This window comes from Dermacentor variabilis, chromosome 10, assembly GCF_050947875.1.
Source record: "Dermacentor variabilis isolate Ectoservices chromosome 10, ASM5094787v1, whole genome shotgun sequence".
Lineage (NCBI taxonomy): Eukaryota > Metazoa > Arthropoda > Arachnida > Ixodida > Ixodidae > Dermacentor > Dermacentor variabilis.
In genome coordinates this window covers 102,878,296-102,898,461 of record NC_134577.1, presented here as the reverse complement: position 1 = coordinate 102,898,461, position 20,166 = coordinate 102,878,296, and positions in this window count along the sequence as shown.

Below are 20,166 nucleotides of genomic sequence, written 5' to 3'. Positions count from 1 at the left end.
AAGCGTTCCTTCATGAACTACTCACGCGCAAATGATGCAGCCATAATAGAACACATGGAAAAATGCCTCACCGACTTTAACGACAGTGATGTGATAGCATTTTGGCGCCGTTTTAAAAACATGTGTCAGTTCTGCTTGATAAATGCGTACCTGATAAATACAAACTTGTCCGCAAACAAACACCATGGATGACACTTGAAATTATCCACATGACCAGCAAGATAAAAAGGTTAAAGAAAACACCATTACAACCTGATCGAGTTAAACAAATGAAAGAAAACCATGCGCGTGCAGTACGCACCTGGAAGGAACACTACTTTACGACAGCACTACCAAACCTCATTGTTGAACGGCTCGAACAGTTCTGGAATTATTTGTGCGAAAAAATGAAGCCAGTAGCACAAATCTGCATCGATGGATCAATCATTACCGATCACAAGAATATTGCGAGTCATTTCACTTGTTATTTCTATAGAGTATTTTCTAATTCTGGCATAAGTTCATCCAAGGACAAAACGTTTTACCCATTGGAAACTAAATTTATTTCATACACTGGCTTAGTTTTGATGCTAGTTAAATTAAAACAATGTCTTCATGTAGTCCAGACAACCTTCCAAACATTTGTTTGAAACGTTATGCTGAAACTATTGCAAGGCTCCGTCTCATTATATTTCGTGCTTCGTTACTCGCTGGGAAATTACCGGATCACTGACAGATAGCCAGAGTTGTACCCGTATTCAAGAAGGGCGACTGTCCATTATTAGAAAATTACCGTCCAATCTCATTGACATCCTCATGTTGGAAACTATTTTAAATACTGTTGTCAATCAGATTAACGAATTTCTAGATAAACATTCAATGCTGTCAAATTTTCAACACTGATATAGAAAATGCTGTTCAACAGTTACACAGCTTGCCACCGTAATTCATTCACTCTCGTCATGCTTTGATAAATATGGTCCATTTGATGCTGCATTTCATGATTTTAGCAAAGCCTTCATTACAGTTCCACATGACAAATTATTACTAAAACTTAGCCATCTTGAGCACCCAGAAATATTGCTCGCATGTATAACAAACTAGCTAACAAATCGCCGCCAGTTCATGGAAATCAATAAGCAATAGTCTGGCTGTCTTCCGGTCAACTCGGGAGTTCCTCAAGAAAGTGTCCTAGGACCATTCCTCTTTTTAGTCTACATAAACGATATTGCTACGGAACAGCCGCCACAGTGTGGCTGCACTGAGGAGGACGAAGACGACATGTGTGCCGGATTGATATAGCGTCGCCATTTTGGCTTCCGTTAGCTTCCCTGTAAACAAATTGTAAATAGCATTCGGCTTCAGCTACACGTAACATCAATGTGGTGGAGGAGGACGTTCCCCGTACCCGTCATGGAGCTTCGCAGCCGTCGCAATGGTGACAATGCAACTTCGGCTCCTGCTGGCGGCACTTCATCTACGCAAGCGTCTCCGCCTGCAGCCCCGACCTACGTCGCCATTTCCCCACCTCGGTATCCTGGCGTTTTCAACGGAGTCGGCAGTCCTGATGTTGACGACTGGCTCCGCTTATACGAACGTGTCAGCACCAGTCACAGGTGGGATCCGACAATTATGCTTGCCAACGTTCTTTTCTTCCTCGACGGAGCTCCACTGGCGTGGTTCCAGACTCACGAAGAGGAGATCTCGAGCTCTGCGTTCTTTTTGGCAATCCGTTTGGTCGACAAATCAAGGCCAAGAAAGCCCTTGCCACACGTGTACAGACGTCAACCGAGTCCTACGTGTGGTACATTCTCGACGTCTTGGCCCTTTGTGCCAAGGCTGACCCAAACATGTCTGAGGACGATAAGGTTAATCACGTCCTCAAAGGCATTGCTGACGATGCCTTCAATTTATTGGTGTTTACGAACGTCACCAGCATCGATACTATCCTCAAGGAGTGCCACCGTCTCGAGCATGCTAAAAGGCGCCGGGTATCCCAGCAAATCACGCGATTTTCCAACACAGCTGCTACGTCATCCTGTGACGACCTCTTCCACCAGCCCTCGCGATGTGACAACTTGACCCGCATCATTCGGCATGAGGTCGAAGCGGCAGCACCAGCGGCCCCTTCATTCCCGTTACCTGATCATTCTTCGGTGACAACCTCCTTGACCCAGGCCGTCGTCCGTCAAGAGTTGTCCAACGTCGACCTGCAACACACTCGTGCAACCTCTTTCTCCACGCACGTCCCCACCCCGCTCTTACCCCTTTTATGGACAGCGCAACCCACCCGAATGGCGAACCGTGGACGACAAGCCGATCTGTTTTAACTGCCGACGCATTAGACATGTCACTCGCCACTGCCGCAGCCGCTGGACTTCTCTGACGCGCTATTTTGCTGATTACCACACTCGCCCCTCTAGCGCGTCCTTTTCCTTCGCCCCTTCTATGCCCGCCCCATCATCTGACCCTGCGACACCTTTGACACGACCCCGCTACGTCCGCTCGCCTTCTCCTTCCCGCCGCCAATCTCGCTCACCCTCGTGACGCCGTGCTCCTTCTCCGACCTACTAGATAGTGCAGCTGCTGGAGGTGAAGCTGCATTGACGACATTGGCACGAAATCCTCGCTTCACCTTACCCACGAACAAGAATCTTTTGGACGTTCACGTCGACAATGTTCCTGTGTGCGCGTTGATTTACACCGGGGCGCATGTGTCAATTATGAGTGCTGACGCCTGCCCCGAACCGAGTTGTACAAGTCGCCAATAGTTGAGTTGACTGTCGCTATTGTAGGCATGTGTTCTGCCCGACTCACCATTGCTGAGAGACACACTGTTGTTTTCTTCACCGTCATCGAGCATTGCCCTCACGAACTCATTCTCGGTCTGGATTTTCTTGCCATTCATTCTGCCCTCATTGACTGTTCGGCCGGCTCGCTTCGCCTTGACTTGCCTCTTCTTGCCGACCTTCTGGACCCGCCTCCAAGCCATCTGAGCTGCATGGATTTTATTCGACTACCGCCTCACTCTGTGACACACGTCGACTTGTTGTCCTCACCAGCTGTACCTGACGGCAATGACGTGGCCGCACCAATTCCGGCCCTTATGCTTACACATGGTGTTACCGTGCCGCACACTGTGCTGAAAATTACTGGCAACCACACCTGCCCTCCCCTCGAAAATTTTGCGCTAACTGCGCAAGTTCTGCCTGAGGGGATCTCCTTGGCTGTAATTGGCGCTTTGCAGGATGATAAGGTCGAGCCATTCACAGTGGAAGATCGTTACAGCTCAGCCCACACCGTGACGTCATCGCACGGTACTGACGTCGACATTGAGAAGATGGTTTCCTCTGACCTTACACCTGCTCAAGCTTAAGCTCTTTGCCGCGTTCTTGAAGGCTATCGCGACATTTATGAGTTTCACAATCGGCCCTTAGGTCAAACGCCTGTCGTGACCCATCGCATAAATACTGGTGATGCGAACCCTATTCACCGGCGTCCATATCGTGTTTCTGCGTCCGAACGAAAGTCAGGAAGTCAGAAAGATGCTTGCAAAGGACATTATTGAGCCTTCCTGTAGTCCCTGGGCATCTCCCGTCGTGCTTGTCAAAAAGAAGGATGGAACGTGGCGCTTTTGTGTAGATTATCGCCACCTGAACAAAATCACAAAAAAGGACATGTACCCTTTGCCACGTATTGATGACGCTCTAGACTGCCTGTACGGTGCCACCTATTTTTCTTCTATCGACTTACAGTGCGGCTACTGGCAGATATCCGTGGATAACATGGACCAAGAGAAGACTGCATTTGTTTCACCTGACGGCCTTTATCAGTTGAAGGTGATGCCTTTCAGCCTCTGTAACACGCCCACCACCTTCGAACGAATGATGGACTCTGCTTCAGGCGTTCAAGTGGTCCACCTATTTGTGCTATCTGGACGACGTCATCGTTTATTCGCCCACATTCGACACGCATATAGACCGTCTTTCAGCGATCCTTGATGAGTTTCGCCGCGCCGGTCTCCAGTTGAACTCCTCAAAATGTTATTTCGCTCGCCGCCAAATCGCCGTCCTTGGACACCTCGTGGACGCCAGAGGCGTGCGACCCGATCCGGACAAAATTCGCGCCGTTACGAATTTTCCTGTTCCGAAGTCTACCAAGGACATTCGTAGTTTTGTAGGGCTGTGTTCTTCTTTCCGACGCTTAGTGAAGTATTTTGCGACCATCGCACGTCCCCTTACCGACCTCTTGAAGACGTCCCTGTTTCTTGGGGTCCTGACTATGCCGAATCTTTTTCGCAGCTGACTACTCTTCTTACAACGCCTCCAATTTTGGCCCACTTTGACCCGTCTGCCTCAACGGAAGTTCGAACTGGTGCCAGTGGTCACGTCATAGGAGCAGTGTTAGCAGAATGCCAGCGTGGACATGATCGTGTCCGTGATCAGCTCCTATGCCAGCCGACTTCTATCACCCGCCAAGCGCAATTATTCAATCACAGAGCGCGAGTGCCTCGCTCTTGTGTGGGCTGTTGCGAAGTTTCATCCCTACATGTACGGACGCCCCTTCTGTGTCACCATTGATCACCACGCTCTCTGCTGGCAATCCTCGCTCAAGGACCCCACTGGACGACTCGCTCGCTGGGCGTTACGCCTGCAAGAATATATCTTCTCCGTGGTATATAAGACGGGACGCTTGCACCAGGTTGCCGATTGTTTGTGCCACTACCCCGTCGACGAACCGGCTGATGCGGACGCCATCGCTTGCATTTTCTCTGGGTCCCAGTTGCTTCAAATCGGGAACGAGCAATGGCGCGATCCTTCATTACGAGCCCTCATCGACCATCTGGAGTCAACTCCTAGCGACGCCTCTCTCCGGATGTTTCTCCTTAAGGAGGGGCGTTATACCACCGCAATTTCGATCCACACGGCCTTGACCTTCCGCTCGTCGTTCCATCGCACCTGCGTTCGACTGTCCTCCAGCAACTTCACGACGCTCCCTTGGCTGGCCACTTGGGCGTCTCGCGCACATACGACCGTGTGCGCCGTCGATTCTTTTCGTGTGGTCTCACCCACTTCGTGCGGCGCTACGTTGCTGCTTGTGAGCCCTATGAGCGCCGGAAGAATCCCTCTACAACTGTAGCTGGATGTCTCCAGCCCATCGATATCCCACCTGAACCCTTTTCCCGTGTTGGTCTAGACCTTCTTGGGCCATTTCCTCTCTCGGGCTCCGGAAATAAATGGGTCGCCATCGCTACTGATTATGCTACGCGGTACGCAATCACCAGAGCCCTCTCCACAAGTTGTCCCACTGACGTTGCTGCCTTTCTTCTGTATGACATCATTTTAGTGCACGATGTTCCGCGCCAATTACTCACTGACCGTGGCCGCAGCTTCCTCTCGGCAGTCGTCGAAGACATCCTCCGCTCCTGCTCGACTAAGCACAAGTCCAGCACGTCATACCATCCACAGACCAAAGGCCTCACGGAGCGCCTCAACCGGGCCGTCACCGACATGCTTTCGAAGTACGTTGCGACCGACCACCACGACTGGGATCTTCACTTACCATATGTGACGTTCGCGTATAATCCATCGCGTCGCGACACCGCCGGCTATACACCATTCTATCTCCTATATGGCTGAGAACCCGCGTTGCCCTTGGACGCTTTTCTGCCCTCGGCCACACGTTCAGCCACTGAATATGCCCGCGACGCGATCGCACACGCCGACCACGCGCGCCAGCTCGCCCACACCCGTCTCGAGGCCTCACAGGAGCATCAGACATGCCTCTATGATTGCCACCATCGCGACCTGCACTTTTCTCCGGGTTCTCTGGTGCTTTCTGGTCACCCAATGGACGTGTGGGCCTTTCTGAAAAGCTGCTGTCGCGCTACACTGGCCCTTACCATGTGGTGCGACAAGTGACCGATGTCCCGTATGAAATCATCCCCGCCGACCTCTCAGCATTATCATCAGCTGCAAGTGACATCGTTCACGTGGCGAGACTAAAACCATACCACACACCCTTCACCGCGGATGTGTAGATTAAGCACCGGGACGGTGCTTCCACAGCCGGGGGTGATGCTACTGAACAGCCGCCACAGTGTGGCTGCACTGAGGAGGACGAAGACGACGTGTGTGCCGGCTTGATATAGCGTCGCCATTTTGGCCTCCCTTAGCTTCCCTGTAAATAAATTGTAAATAGCATTCGGCTTCAGCTACACGTAACAATATTACTACTTCAATCCATTCCGTTGGGCAAATTAGGTTGTTTGAGGACGACTGTGTGCTTTTTAGAGAAATCACGTCAACAAGTGATCGAATTCATTTAAATACTTCTCTAACTGGTACTATTGATTAGTGCAAAATGTGGGGAATGCGGCTACACGCTGAACAGACTGTCTTTCTTCGCTTCACTTGTCTGAAAGCTCCACTAACCTTTAGTTACACGTTAGGTTCGTTGCCTTTTCCTGAAGGAACAAAATATAAGTATTTGGGTGTCACAGTTACCAACAATTTATCATGGAATTTACACATTGATGATATCTGTTGTTCGTCCTCGCGTAAATTATATATTTTGTGACATAATCTTAAAAATTCCCTACCTATCGTAAAACTGCTTGCTTATTACTCATTAATTAGACCGAAACTTGAATATGCACGTGTTGTTTAGGAGCCGTTTACTAAACAAAATATTAAATCTCCCGAAAGGCTACAGAAGAATGCCTTACGATTTATATATTCAAAATTCTCTCGATATGATTTCCTCTCGCAAATAATGCGTGATAATGGCATCGAAATCCTTGAGCAGCGAATGCAACACTTAAGAATTCAATTTCTTTCCATGTTCTTTAATGGAGATTTATCAATTAATTCTGCATCCTACCTGTCTAGTTCAACGTCTAGGCTAACTCGACGCCAATCATCCGAATTCACTAACAACTTAATTTGCACGGACTGGTGTATTCAAGTATATTTCCCCCGTACTATAACAGACTGGAATAACTCGTTGTTGGCTGTTTCAATTCATTGATTCATTGTATTACTGTTGTCTTACCACTCTGCTCGATTGATTAATGCATTGTATTATTGTTGTGTTTAACCTCCTTGCTTGGAGCTGAACTAGGTCTGCAGTAAGAAATAAGTAAAAAATAAAAATTATCTACTAATAAATAATTAAAATAACAAAGTATTTTCCTTATGTCACAAACCGATTCGGAGATGGTAGTGCATATTCAGTGCAACCGAGAGCTGCACTGAAGACAATGGGCTGTGAATTCTCTATGTGGCTTGCCAAGTCGTGTGATGTGATACCCGCCGAAGATGAAAGTACCGCTGAAGCTTGGTTTTGGCCAAGCTGAAATTCTGCGCTGCCGATAACCACATTGGACCAGAAGGTGATTCCAAGACTTCCGAAAACCTGCGTGAACAGGGGTATCAGCAGCACGTCTGCCAGTGTGCCGGCTCCAAATCTATATAAATATTCGCAGAATACGTAAATGTTGAGATGAGTTTAGAAATACTGCAGAAGATGCAGCAAACTATTTTGATGTATTTGTGCTAACCGGAACAAATATTTGTGAATCAAGCGCAACGTTCGTTACTAAAATGTTATATTGCAGGATTTGTGACTCGTGCGCACCGTCGAGGGGGTGGAATTGCAGTTTTTGTGGACTAAAGATACACAGTATCACGCATTGGTGTATATTTCACTCATGCGGAAAGCGTGTATTTAAACGTAAGCTTTTTTTAGACTAGTCTTACTTTTTCAAAAATCTGCCACCCTCCTGCAAACAGTGTCAGTCGCTTCATACTAGAATTGGAAACTGTTTTGAAGCGTTTCACTCCAGATGAGGTGCATTGCCTCAACAGAGTTAAGCTGACGGGTCGGATTCCTCATCTGCGCTTTTTGCTTTTGGCGTAGAAAGCACGGTCACCAGCTTCACACCTGAAGAAGTCGTCAATGGCCGAAAAACGCATTCATGCTTGGACCATACTGCCTGCCGTACGGGCGCCTAATCACGGTCTTCATTCATGAGTGACCACGCAGCGCTTAGCAGACCACTACTTCACTGGGTGCCGTTTTAGCTTGAAGCGCCTTTTTAGCACCCCTCATGGTTGGAAAGCAAATAGTTCAGATAAACAAACGCGCGTTGCCTTTGTTGATCAACGCAGATTGGGTGCGATGATTGGCAGGTTCGGTTGGTCTTCACTGATTGTTTCTAAGGTGCTAGTGTTGATTTATGAACAATATTGTTTACAAATATGCAGTCACCAAGAAGCCGGCACTCGAATTGTTGTAACTAATGAGATGTGTCTTCACAACTGGCTGACCGTGGAAATCATGAATGCCATCGCCTATCGAGATTTTCAGTGGAAACGATTTACTCGAACCCCACGCAGCGCTCAGCTTCGCGTTTGCTTCAGAATCGTGGGGAATTAAGTGGTCGCCCTTATACGATGCCCAAAACGACGGTACTTTCAACGTCAGTTTCAATTATCTGTAGGAAACCCGGCGGCAACGGGGTCACTGATAAACCACTACACGGTAAAAGCGCTGCCAATTTAAAGCTAGCCGATGCTTTTCCAGGTAATCTTGCGCAAACCCCCCACTCTTCATTCAACAATTCGCGCGCGTTTCGGGTGCAACCACAGCAGTGCCAGCTGGCCACTCTGGAAAAGAAAAAAAGGTCATGTCAGCTTCTGCGTTCTTAAAGACAGTAACATTTCACGTACTCGCAAGAATAGTTGCTGAGTTTAGGCGACATAAGCCAACAAGTATAGATGGTATATCGGCACATTCGCTCCATCGAAACGTCACCGTGCTATCCGGTATTCTTGTCACACACAATGGATTCTTAGAGACAACAACACTGCCCGCAGAATTAAAAATGGTTATTGTAGCGCCAATATTTAAACGAGGAAAGAAAGCTAGTCTAGACGATTACCGACGTATTTCGATCTTGCGTATCATGCCACAATTAATTGGAAAATTTATCTTAGAAACCATGACCTAATTTCTACATAAATGTTCAGTCATATAAAGCCGTCAGTATGGCCTTGTCGCAGCACGGGGCACCAGTGTGCTGCTCGGGCAATTTTCAAACGAATTAAACACAGCTTTGGAAGAAAACATGTTTTCATGTGCATCGTTTCTCGATACTTCTAAAGCATTCGATACAGAGAACCACGAACTCCTGCTTGAAAAGGTATACCTGATCGGCTTCAGGGGGTTATTTAAAAAAAAATATTTGTATGGCCGCTCGCAGGTGATATCTTTAGATAACCACATATTTATCAACGACATTCTTAGATTCCAATAACTCCTTCCATGCGTCACAGCATGCATTTCGTAAGGGTTTTTCTTGCGAAACTCAACTAGCCATTTTTCTTCACTTTATTCCCGCCAACCTTGATATTATTCTACAAACTGACGCCATCTTCCTAGACTTCGCTAAAGCGTTCGATCAATGCTTGCTACTTGAACTTTCCCAGCTGAACCTACATACAAATACCATCACGTGGATTAACGAATTCCTCACGCATCGCTCTCAGTCTGTCTCCATTAGTAGCCAACCCTCGAACCCGCTTCCAGTGACTTCCGGCGTCCCGAAGGGCTCCATCCTCAGTAGCTTGTGATTCCTCATCTATATTAACGATTTACCCCAGCACGTATCTTGTCGCATCCGCTTGTTCACCGATGGTATGGTATGGTATGATGAATTTGTTAATGTCTTGAAGATCAACCCTTAGGTTGACGCAGGCGGCTCCCACGTCGGGACAGTAAGGTTTAACCTCACCGCCGTATCGTGGGCCTTCTGGACGGCCTGTACCTGATCGAAAAGAACTCCACTGTGTAGGTCTTCCCACCACCAGTCTCTCTCCTGTTCGCCGATGATTGTGTTATTTGTTGCTCAATGAATAAACCTTCTGACCAAGAATCCCTTCAGGCACAGCTAAACCTTGTATTAAACTGGTGTTCGCACTGGATGATGACACTCAACCGTAACAAATCTAAATACATATCCTTTCGCCGCTTTCGCAAAACCTTTGTTTTGGAATACACCGTTTCTAGCTCCCCTGATAACCTCGTCCAGTCTTACAAATACTTAGGTATCACCATTTCTGAAGATTTATCCTGGCGTCTACATGTCACTAACCTGATATCATCGGCTAATAAAACACTTGGTTTCTTAGAACGCCACCTGCGGGAAGCTCCGCAACACGTCAGACTACAAGCTTAGATTTCACTCTCATAAATAAACTGCAATACGCATCGGCCATCTGGAATCCTCTTCAAGCATATATAACGAATGCTATCGAAGATTTACAAAACCGGGCTACCTGGTTAATTCACTCTTCATACTATTACGACGTTAGCACATCATCTCTAAAATTGCAATGAGGTTTCAGTAATCTTTCTGCTCGCCACCGCATTGCCAGTCTTGTCTTGTACCACAAGTTCTTTTATTCATCACTAAGACAAGAACCATACATACGCGCACCCCCAGCACGCGGATCCCAGCGCATAGGTCACCCTCTTCAAGTTTTACGGCCACGAGCTCGCACCACCACCTATATCAATTCATTTTTTTTTCACGAGCAGCAGCTGACTGGAACGGCCTTCCCTATCATGTCGCTGCGATAACCGGCCCATCAGCATTTTCGAATGCTGCAAGAAAACTTGAATTTTGTAAACCCCACCCCTTATGTAATACCCAAAAAGGGTTCTTTAAGGAAAATAACGTGAAGTGATAGTGAATAACAAATTACCACTGAATGCTGGAGTGACTCAGGCCCATGTTTTGTCTCCTGTTTTTAACATATTCACAAATGACTTTTAGTCAGTTGTGTTTGATATTTATTATGCAGATGATACTGTCATTTTACCAAAACTTGTCTTTTATTCAAAAGCAGTTCTGTTACTTCAAGAGAACGTGTACGATTCAATAAACTGCTTTGCTGGCAACTGTTTTCTAATAAAAAAGAAACAACTTTTTGCTTTAGAAATCCACCTAGTACAAGCGTTACAAATGTACCACTATTTCAGCACTGTCCAAAGTGCCAATCGTGTCGGCGTGCCTCCTCCGAATTTGTAAACCCTTTTAAATACCTTGGTGTTTTCATTGACTATAATTTCTCATGGAATGATTTCACGACATTATTTGCAGCAGGCTCAGAAGTGCTTCATCTCTACTATTTACCGTTTAGTCTATTGTTCCGATGGCTGTAAAGGTCCCTAATATGTGTGCCTTAGCATAGGCTGCCGGACGTTATGACATTACATTGTTGCGTTTTTGCTCTTCTCAATGGCAGTGTCGAATTGACAGAATTCTAAAAGATATGTTGAAGTCCGTTGCGTGTAACTCTTCCTTGGCTGACAATGTGAAGTTGTTCATACGTCTGGATCTTTCGCCATTTAAAGCATTGTTCACTCAAAGGGTAGTGGTAAGGTATCTTTAGAACCCCGATTTCACAGAAGAATATATTGCTTCCCGTGCGCTACGGAAAACATCGCGTTTTATAGTACCCTACATCAACACAACATTTGGTAAAGCTAGCAGGTATGCTTATGTCCCAATAATATTCAATGACCCGCCTGATTATATTTTTACTACAACCACAAAGCGAAACTCGAAAAAATTGTTGAAGGCAGTATAAGCTGTGCATATTACTAAATACTGCTATCCTTTTCTCGTTTCTTGTATTTCGGTTTTCATTGATTGCAGCTGAGTTCTTGTTTCATTTTGTTGTCGTGATGAGCTTCACAAGCTTTTCATTGCTGTACTTGTTGCCATATTGTTTTCGTTTGCCGACCTGCCGGGCCAAACCACGCAAGCCACTTTCTTGGCTTTGATGGGCCTGCCTTCTGTTCGGGAAGGTTGTCAGATGGCAACAAATATTATGAATATTATTACTATAACCAGCGTCCATTCTTTAGCACAGCCTAACGTTTGTCTCTGCAAAGGCACCACAAGGGAATGCGCACAAGAAGCATGCGCCGTCCTGTCCGGCTCGTTCAGTGATCGTCAATCAGCATCCAAGAGCGATAACCGCAAGGCTTTGACAAGGTGGTATCGATCTTGCACAAGCAAGACCACTTCCCCATCGACTAGCCAGGACGCCAGAGGGCTGTCGTTTCGTCTCAGCGCTGCCTTTAAAGGCCCGGACTGATTCCCAATCTTCTGTAGTCGTCGGCAGTTCTTTGCCACAGCCTCACGTTTGTCCCTGCACAGATAAGCTAAGGCCCTTAATTGCACTGTTTGCTTCCTACGTGCCTCCGACTGCCTTAGAAAGTTTTGTATTCGGTGTATTAAGGTTTATGTATCTTTTTGTGCCGGCATTATGCCGTCGTTGTACTGCGCAAATTGCTTTGATTATATTCCTCATAATGGTCGCTTCATGTGTTGCAAAAAATTTAAAAATCATTTTCACTTCAGCTCGTTGCATCCTGGAATTTCAGAATCAACGTTTACTCAATAGGTTAGACTAACTGTAACGTATGGAAGTGTCGTTCACTGTGGACAAGGGCGAAACCAGCCCGCGGAGGCGGACTAATCTGCTACAGAGGAATTTGATGCTTTGCAAAGCGAGATTGAAGCTGTGTGTCGAAAACTGGACGGTGTCTCCTCTCTTATACTTGATATCAATTTTTTGCTACCGCACCCGGCTAAAATCGATTAACTTTTGGGGTTGGCGTCAACTGTCGACATGTTTCAGTCTTCCATGTGCGAGATACACAATTCTATTGCATTCATGTCATTTAAATATCCAGCATTTCTCATTAGGATAGAAGTAAGTGAAAAAGAAACCGAAGAAGCCAACTCGGAGCTTTCCTCTCTCACGCTCAAAGTGCACGAGCAGGAGACTGAGATCCAAGCCTTGAGGGCTGAAATGAACAAACAGGAGCAGTACAGCGCCGTCCAAACCTAGAAATTCACGGCCTTCCTACTTCACGCGATAAGAACTTTCGCGATGTTCCAGCGAATGTTGACAAAGAATTGAACATCAAAGAAGGAGAAAAGTGGTTCCTTGAGTCGTGTGAAACACATGAATGTTCTTGTGCGCTTCAAGCAACCGTTCTGAGCGTCGTATCATTCATTGCCGAGTTCACTTGTCAAAGCTACCTCATGGCCCTGCGCAAAAATTTGTCTTTGAAGCATTCGATCGTCATTCTTCCTTTCCGTCTGCAGTTATCACAGTTCATGTTAATATCCATAGTTTACGAATGCATTGCAACACCTTTTGCTCTTACGTTGACAGCATTTTACAGAAAGTTAACGACTTTGTTCTTATTTAAATAAATATATCCTCAGCTGAGACTGACCTGTAAACTCTTCCGGGTTTGGCTTCCTCTTGGTTCACTTGAGGCGTTCAGAGAGGCGGGGGGATTGCAATCTTTGTACAAGGTATCTCGAGCGTGGAACAGGCGGCAGCCATCTTTTACAGGGCAGAATCTTTGGCACTGAAAGGTTCCAACCTGCTTAACCATATTTACCTCTTGACAACATATAGACCACTCCCAAGTAACGTGACCTTGTTTCTTAATGAGCTGGAGGCTTACTTACAGAGGATGACGTTAGATCCTAATACATGTTTAGTAGGTGATTTTAATATATACATTCTTAATCTCACGCGAGCTTCGGCATCTGATTACTTGGATGTCGTTACAAAATATGACCTTTGAAGTATTGTTGACATTCCAACTAAGGAAGAATTACTTCTTAATAGTTTAGTAAAATCTTTCATTGATAACATCAATATCCGCACGGAGGTTGCGTCAGTTCACGGGGCAATGTTAAGGCAAAAAGCCGCTGACCATTACTTTATCGCTTCTCAGTTGCACTTTCCTTCTCTGTAATCGTGAGGTTCTAGACCCAATACTTGCCATTGTGCTAGTGATACTGCTTCTTTAGATAAACTGATCGCGTTGTTCGACTGGTCTGATATCCTTGAAACCACTGATAGGTCACAAACATACACTCAATTTTCGCGTTGGACTGACATTATTTACAAATTCAGAGAAAGGAAAGTTTATGTTAGCCAACGTCGTTCAAGTCCACCCTGAATGAGCAGTGTAATATAATGTGCTGTCAAACAAAAAGATCCACTGTGGAAAGGCTGCATACGGATGCCCTGTGATAGCGTTTGGGGTATACGGTTCAACACGTCTCGAAAATAATCAAAAGCCCTTATTCGCGCTGCTGAATTTGGAACAACAGAAACCACACTTATCGATCGCCTAATAATGCGATGAAAGCGTGGCCTTTGACAAACAAAATGAGAGGTCTTCTCTAACTACACAAATGATTTTCAGAATAATTTTGATTCTGATTTATCAATAGTCGTTAACAACTTTGACCAATTCTTCGCCCAGTTTTCTGCAGTGTATAAGCAATCGTACTACACTGCTAGCAGAATCTCAGAACAAGAGCTTTGCTCTTTATTAGGCAGCTTCGACCAGCATCAGTCACCAGGAATGGCTAAACTTTGCATATTTGATCTTTTCAGAAACTTCGGACTTCTGAACGGCATCTCGTTAGAAATTCTAAACAGCACAATTACAATCGGTAGCGCTCTACGTGGGTGAAAACAGACGTAATTCGGCCGCTTCTTAAAGGTGGTGACGCTAAGCTTGTGCATAATTATCGCTCCACTTCTATCCTGCCTAGTTTAGCAAAAGTTATTGAAGAATATATATTCTTAGTAATGAACAACTTCATTTATAAACAAGAGGCGTTCCCTGAACATCACCACGGTTTTATTGAAACAAGGGGCACTCACGCGTTATTAAAATGAATCAATGACTGTCTATTTTCTTCATTCGAAAGAAATCTTGTATCTTGTGCACATTTTTAAGGGTTTGCAAAAGCGTTTGACACGGTGTGCCATGCTATATAGCTATAAAAATTCTACAATTTAGGCTTTCGTGGCCTTTTTTTTTCGATTGGTAAGAAATGTCCTTACAGATCGCTCCCAGCTTGTTTACATTTCAATGATTTGCAGCTGCCGCGTTTTTCTGAAGCCCGGTGTGCCACAAGGTTCCATATCATCTCCCATACTTTTTAATTTGTACGTTAAGGGCAAGTGCTACCGAATGGCAAATTGTTTCAATATGCTGGTAATACAGCACTTGTAGCTACAAACGTGAATTTTTCAAGTGCATTCTCAATTACGTTGGAAAGTTACTGCACTGGTTTAATACACCTATTATTGACATTGATCATTCTAGAGCAAGGTTGGTTGGCTTCCGTTGCCCATTCACGAATGTTTCACTTTTTTATTCACTTTATTTACACACTTCTCGATGCATGAATTGTTCTTGTCATTCAAACATTTTTTTTCTGATTCATTAATATATTTGGGTATATGGCTCGATTCCGCTCTTCTTTTTTCGACTCACATATTTTACATATGCACTAAACAACGTAAGATCGTTTGTTTATTGCATAGCATCAATTTTTTTTTACATCTATCTCTTAGAAAACTTTTGGTTCACTCGTTAGCCTACAGTGTACTCGGCTATGGAATTACAACATTTGTTCATTTTTGGTACTTGAAAAGAACGTGTAAATAGATTATTAAAATGTATGTTAAAGAGTGTTACTTGCACCGTATGTAGCCAACAAGATCTGAACCTTTTTCAGATGCTAAGACTGCCAAATTTACGATCACTTTTCATTCAAATAGTGATACTCAAGCATTTCTGGACCGATACATATAAATTCCCCACTGTGTCTGGCCGTCCTTTACGTCATACACCCGCTTTTTCAGTCCGTCACACATGTACCAAATTTAGTAGATATACTCGAGCCTGTTAACTTTGTTACATATTCAATGCACTTCCCTACGAAATTACTTCTTGTGAGTCTACACGCGATATTCGCAAAAACCTAAAAAAACTATATGTGGAATGAATATGGACGTCATATTTCTGCTTTCTTCCTGTTCTAAGCCTCGTATTTGATCGTCCACAAATAGGTTTCAGTGTCACTCGTTTTCTCTTTTTTCACTTTCGCATTTTTTTTTTCGTAAGTTAGTCAGTAGTTGTGGCTGAGTCTAGTTGCTGACTGTCCGGTTTCGCGTGACAAGCTACACTGATGGCTTAGGTGAACCCAATTTCTGTAATTGCATTTGCAAGATTTGTTATTATTATTATTATTATTATTATTATTATTATTATTATTATTATTATTATTATTATTATTATTATTATTATTATTATTATTATTATTATTATTATTATTATTATTTGAAATGTATTCAGAAGGATTTGCAGCCATCTCAAGCTGCATAGGCGCAGCTTATGCCTGCATTCCCACCGCGAGTATTTGCAATAGATGGTAGAAAAATTTGAATTGCCATAAATATACAGAGTTGAAAAGGGCAAGGAAACAGAAAGGCTACACTCCAATTCACAATGTAAACAATTTCTATACAGCAGCAGGTCATCGAAAGACACCCTATAGCGGCCCATGTGCTCGACTTGTCCAATAGATGGGTGACGCTCAATCCAGAAACGTTTTACAACCAATTAACTTCCGCATCCATACCTACTGGCATTGTGTATAAGTAACTTCGATGCATACATTTTTGGGGTAGTCAGAATGAAATGTATAAGCACGTAACACAAGTAAGCGAAATTTACCCGAGGTGCACGTAATGAAAAATAAGTAAACGAGATGCACACAAAAGGATTTTTCGGCACATTTGGATGCGACTATATCACCTATCCTACAATAAGAGCTGTAGATAGCGCTTTGTTTCGAGAATTATATTGATACGTGAATGCAAGAAATATGAGGCACCGTTCTGGAAGGAGTGGTCGGTAAAGTCGGGAGTGAAGGCCATGGCTGTAAGGCCTTCACCACCAGTCGCATTATGTCGTGGTCATCACGGTTGACATATGGTCGCGATCATAGTCACGACGTAATCGTGCTGCTTAAGTCGGTCGCCGTTTTTGTAGCACTTGGAAATATCCCTTTTAGTGCCCGCCTACTCTTTGTACCCGCCGCTGTGCCACAGAGGCTATGGTGAGGCTCTTCTAAGGTCGAGGGTTTGACGCCTACCGTGGCGGCACCGTTCCCATAAGGGCTGAAATCAAAAACGCTCGCGCAGAGGCCTACGGCACACGGCAACCTTTACAGAATTTATGTACAAAATTGTACTTATTCTAAAGTTGCGACTCCTTCTCCGCATGTTAAGCAGTACCAGGGGGTCATAATTATGCTGGAGCCTCCCTCTACGGCATGCCCCCTAACCAGATCGTGGTTCTGGCACGTCGAATGCAACAATTTATATTCCTTGTGCTTATCACATAGTTCACTGCGCGACTCTGCGAAAATCTTTTTCTACACAAGAAGCTCAGCATTGGTCCTTAACGAATTGAAAACTTTGCGATCAGACGACATAACTGTTCTGACTGTTTTCAGCAATATTCCTATTAATCTTCCGTATTGCCACAAAGCATTCATTTCCTTATCCAAGCTAAAATATATTCCAGTTTTCATTAAGAATGCGGTATGCTCCATCATTCGATTAATTCATATCAACTCCCAATAATTGATTGCCACAGTCAAGACAACCGATTGTTCGGAGCCCTGAACTGATTGAAAAGCATACATGAGAGAATTCGCAAGCTAGCGTGTTCTTTTAGATAAACTCTAAATGCAGATATATTTCTGACGCCACAAATGTCGGCGGGTGCTTCCAATCGCAGAACGCGCCCCAAGTTCCCCGTTCGGACGGATAACATTAGGCACAGAATTGAATTAGGTGCCAGCGTATTACGCACAAAAGAAACAAGTCATTAATCATCCGACTCTTGTAGCTAGCCCTCTTTTGTGCCACTGCTAGCGCACGTACTTATAAAAGGAAGCTAGGCGCCAAAGTCTGCGGTTCTGGAGCAGACGTTAGCGAAAGAGCAGAAGAGGCACAGGCGGGCCGCCAGGCTTTTCAAAGATGCAGACGACAACCACAAAAAGACGCGGAAGGCGCGCAGCTCACGTTGTATTACGCCTGCCGCACGGCCTTCGAGCCGACGAATTATTATGCGCCAAGGCGTCTCAAGCCGACGACGGCATGAAGTCAGAACAAAGAGTTCCTCGGTTTCTCTGGCGGGACTCGGCGCGGTAACGCGAAAAGAATAAGCGCGCAAGAGGAATAAAATAAGTAAAGATACAGACGTCTTCTATCCAGACGGCCCTCTTCCTCACCATATACAACGAGACATTCGTCAAAAGCAAACAGTACGACGTGCTCTTGCTTCGCCGTGTGCTGAGAGCGACACAGAGGAGGTTGCGTGTAAGTGATGGTACGAGAGAGCCGAACACGACGACATCGCGACGGAACGGCGCACGACGCTCGTAGCCTTGGACAGCGGCAGAAGCGAGCGCTCATTACTTCATACGAGGGTATCCAGAAAAGAAGGACTTTAACAAGCAGCTCTGCGAGTCCCGGCACCCTTTCACGCCTGCGTCTGCACGTCTGTACTTTTACCAGGGAACGAAGGAAGAACAAGCTACTCCTTCTTACCAAAGAACAAAGGCGGAAAAGAAATATGGAACGAGGACAAAAATAACAAACAAGGACAAAGCATTGCCTAAGAACTAATAGGGAACAAGAAGCGGAGTCTGCAGATAGCAATTCACCAATGTCGAAAGACCGTCGAATAAGCAACCAGAAGGAGATCTTTGGTAGGCGGTCGATAGTTAGCTAACGCAATTTGTCGAGTGGCTGAAAGCTGCCTTTCTTCTGGGATGCTAGGAGGATTTCTTTCTATCGCTTTGGGAAAACTGCTTGTTCATCGAATTGGGGCTCCATCACATTCTATTGCACCCTCAGATCAAACAGACCGCCTACGCTTGGTATGGTCTTTTCTGCGCGGAGTCCAAAACTCGATTATAGCTGATTACGTAACAATCCGCGAGTTTCTCTCTAGGAATAGTCGAGTGCAATACTAAAATTATCACGTCATTTTTTTAAGTGATGACATGTTTCCAGCTGTGATATACATATTCGAAAATATTATGCCTCCCGCAGTACTATGGTAAATAGAATGTGGTACTAAAATGTTGCAGCAGCGCTGAAATATGCTTACTTCATTAATATTTTTTCGCAGATATGATCTTAGGAACCTGTTGTAACTACCACAACGATTTTTTATGAAATGCGTATTTTTTGCTTAATGTTCCAATTTATTATTGCAGGCACGTAGGGCAAAACTTCCCGTGCTAAAAATTTTTTTGTTGGGAAATGTCGTACCCTTTATTCTTTTATTGGTATTTGTTTTTATTACTACACGTTCACCTTCGTGAAATAAAGGTGGGCAATATGGCGCCATGACTGATACTCTGCTGCAAATATTAAACATGAACGCCTTCTGGCCTGCAACGGCCGAATTGTCAGTGACGAACACAGTTAAAATTCCTAACCTGCAGCCAAAGCAGTCACTGTGGAAACTGGCGACCGAAATATTTTATGTTTCTCGTTTAGGCACTTCCCTAATGTGCCAACATCTATATACACGGAGAGTTTCGGTGAACCCTTAAAAATATTTAAAAATTGCCTGTGGCAGATACCACAATTCTAGTCCATGAGCTAGTCTACCCAAAGAGGCGAACAAAACTTGCGCAAGGAGTTGGAATGCGTAATTGATTTATTAATAAAATTTTGTTTCTCGTTTAGGCACTTACCTAATGTGCCAACATCTATATACACGGGGAGTTTCTGTGAATTGGAATGCGTAATCGACTTATTATTAAAATTCCATTTAATAACTTTTTAACTAATCACCTGATGGCACATATTTCAATTTATAAATTCTAGCGGGTGATATTGCGACGAATATGCGCTTGAAAAGAATTGGGAGGATGGCACCATTTACGAGATATGCGCCGTCAAAGTTGCCGTGGAAAGGAGCTTTCGTACCACTTACTTTCTTAACAAAACGTCGTTTTATGCATTGAAGCAGAAAATTAAATTGAATGCTGATGCATTTCTCCACAAATTTCGGAAATTTTTATCTCGAACTGGGGCTGATATTGACAATTCCTTCGAAGTATGCTCGCCTTGCAAACTGCCCGGCTGGAATTCGTAAATTGCTATATGTGACATAAGGTAATTAGCTAAAAACTTCATTAGTGGCATTTTATTTTTAAGTCGATTACGCATTTCAATTATTTGTGCAAGC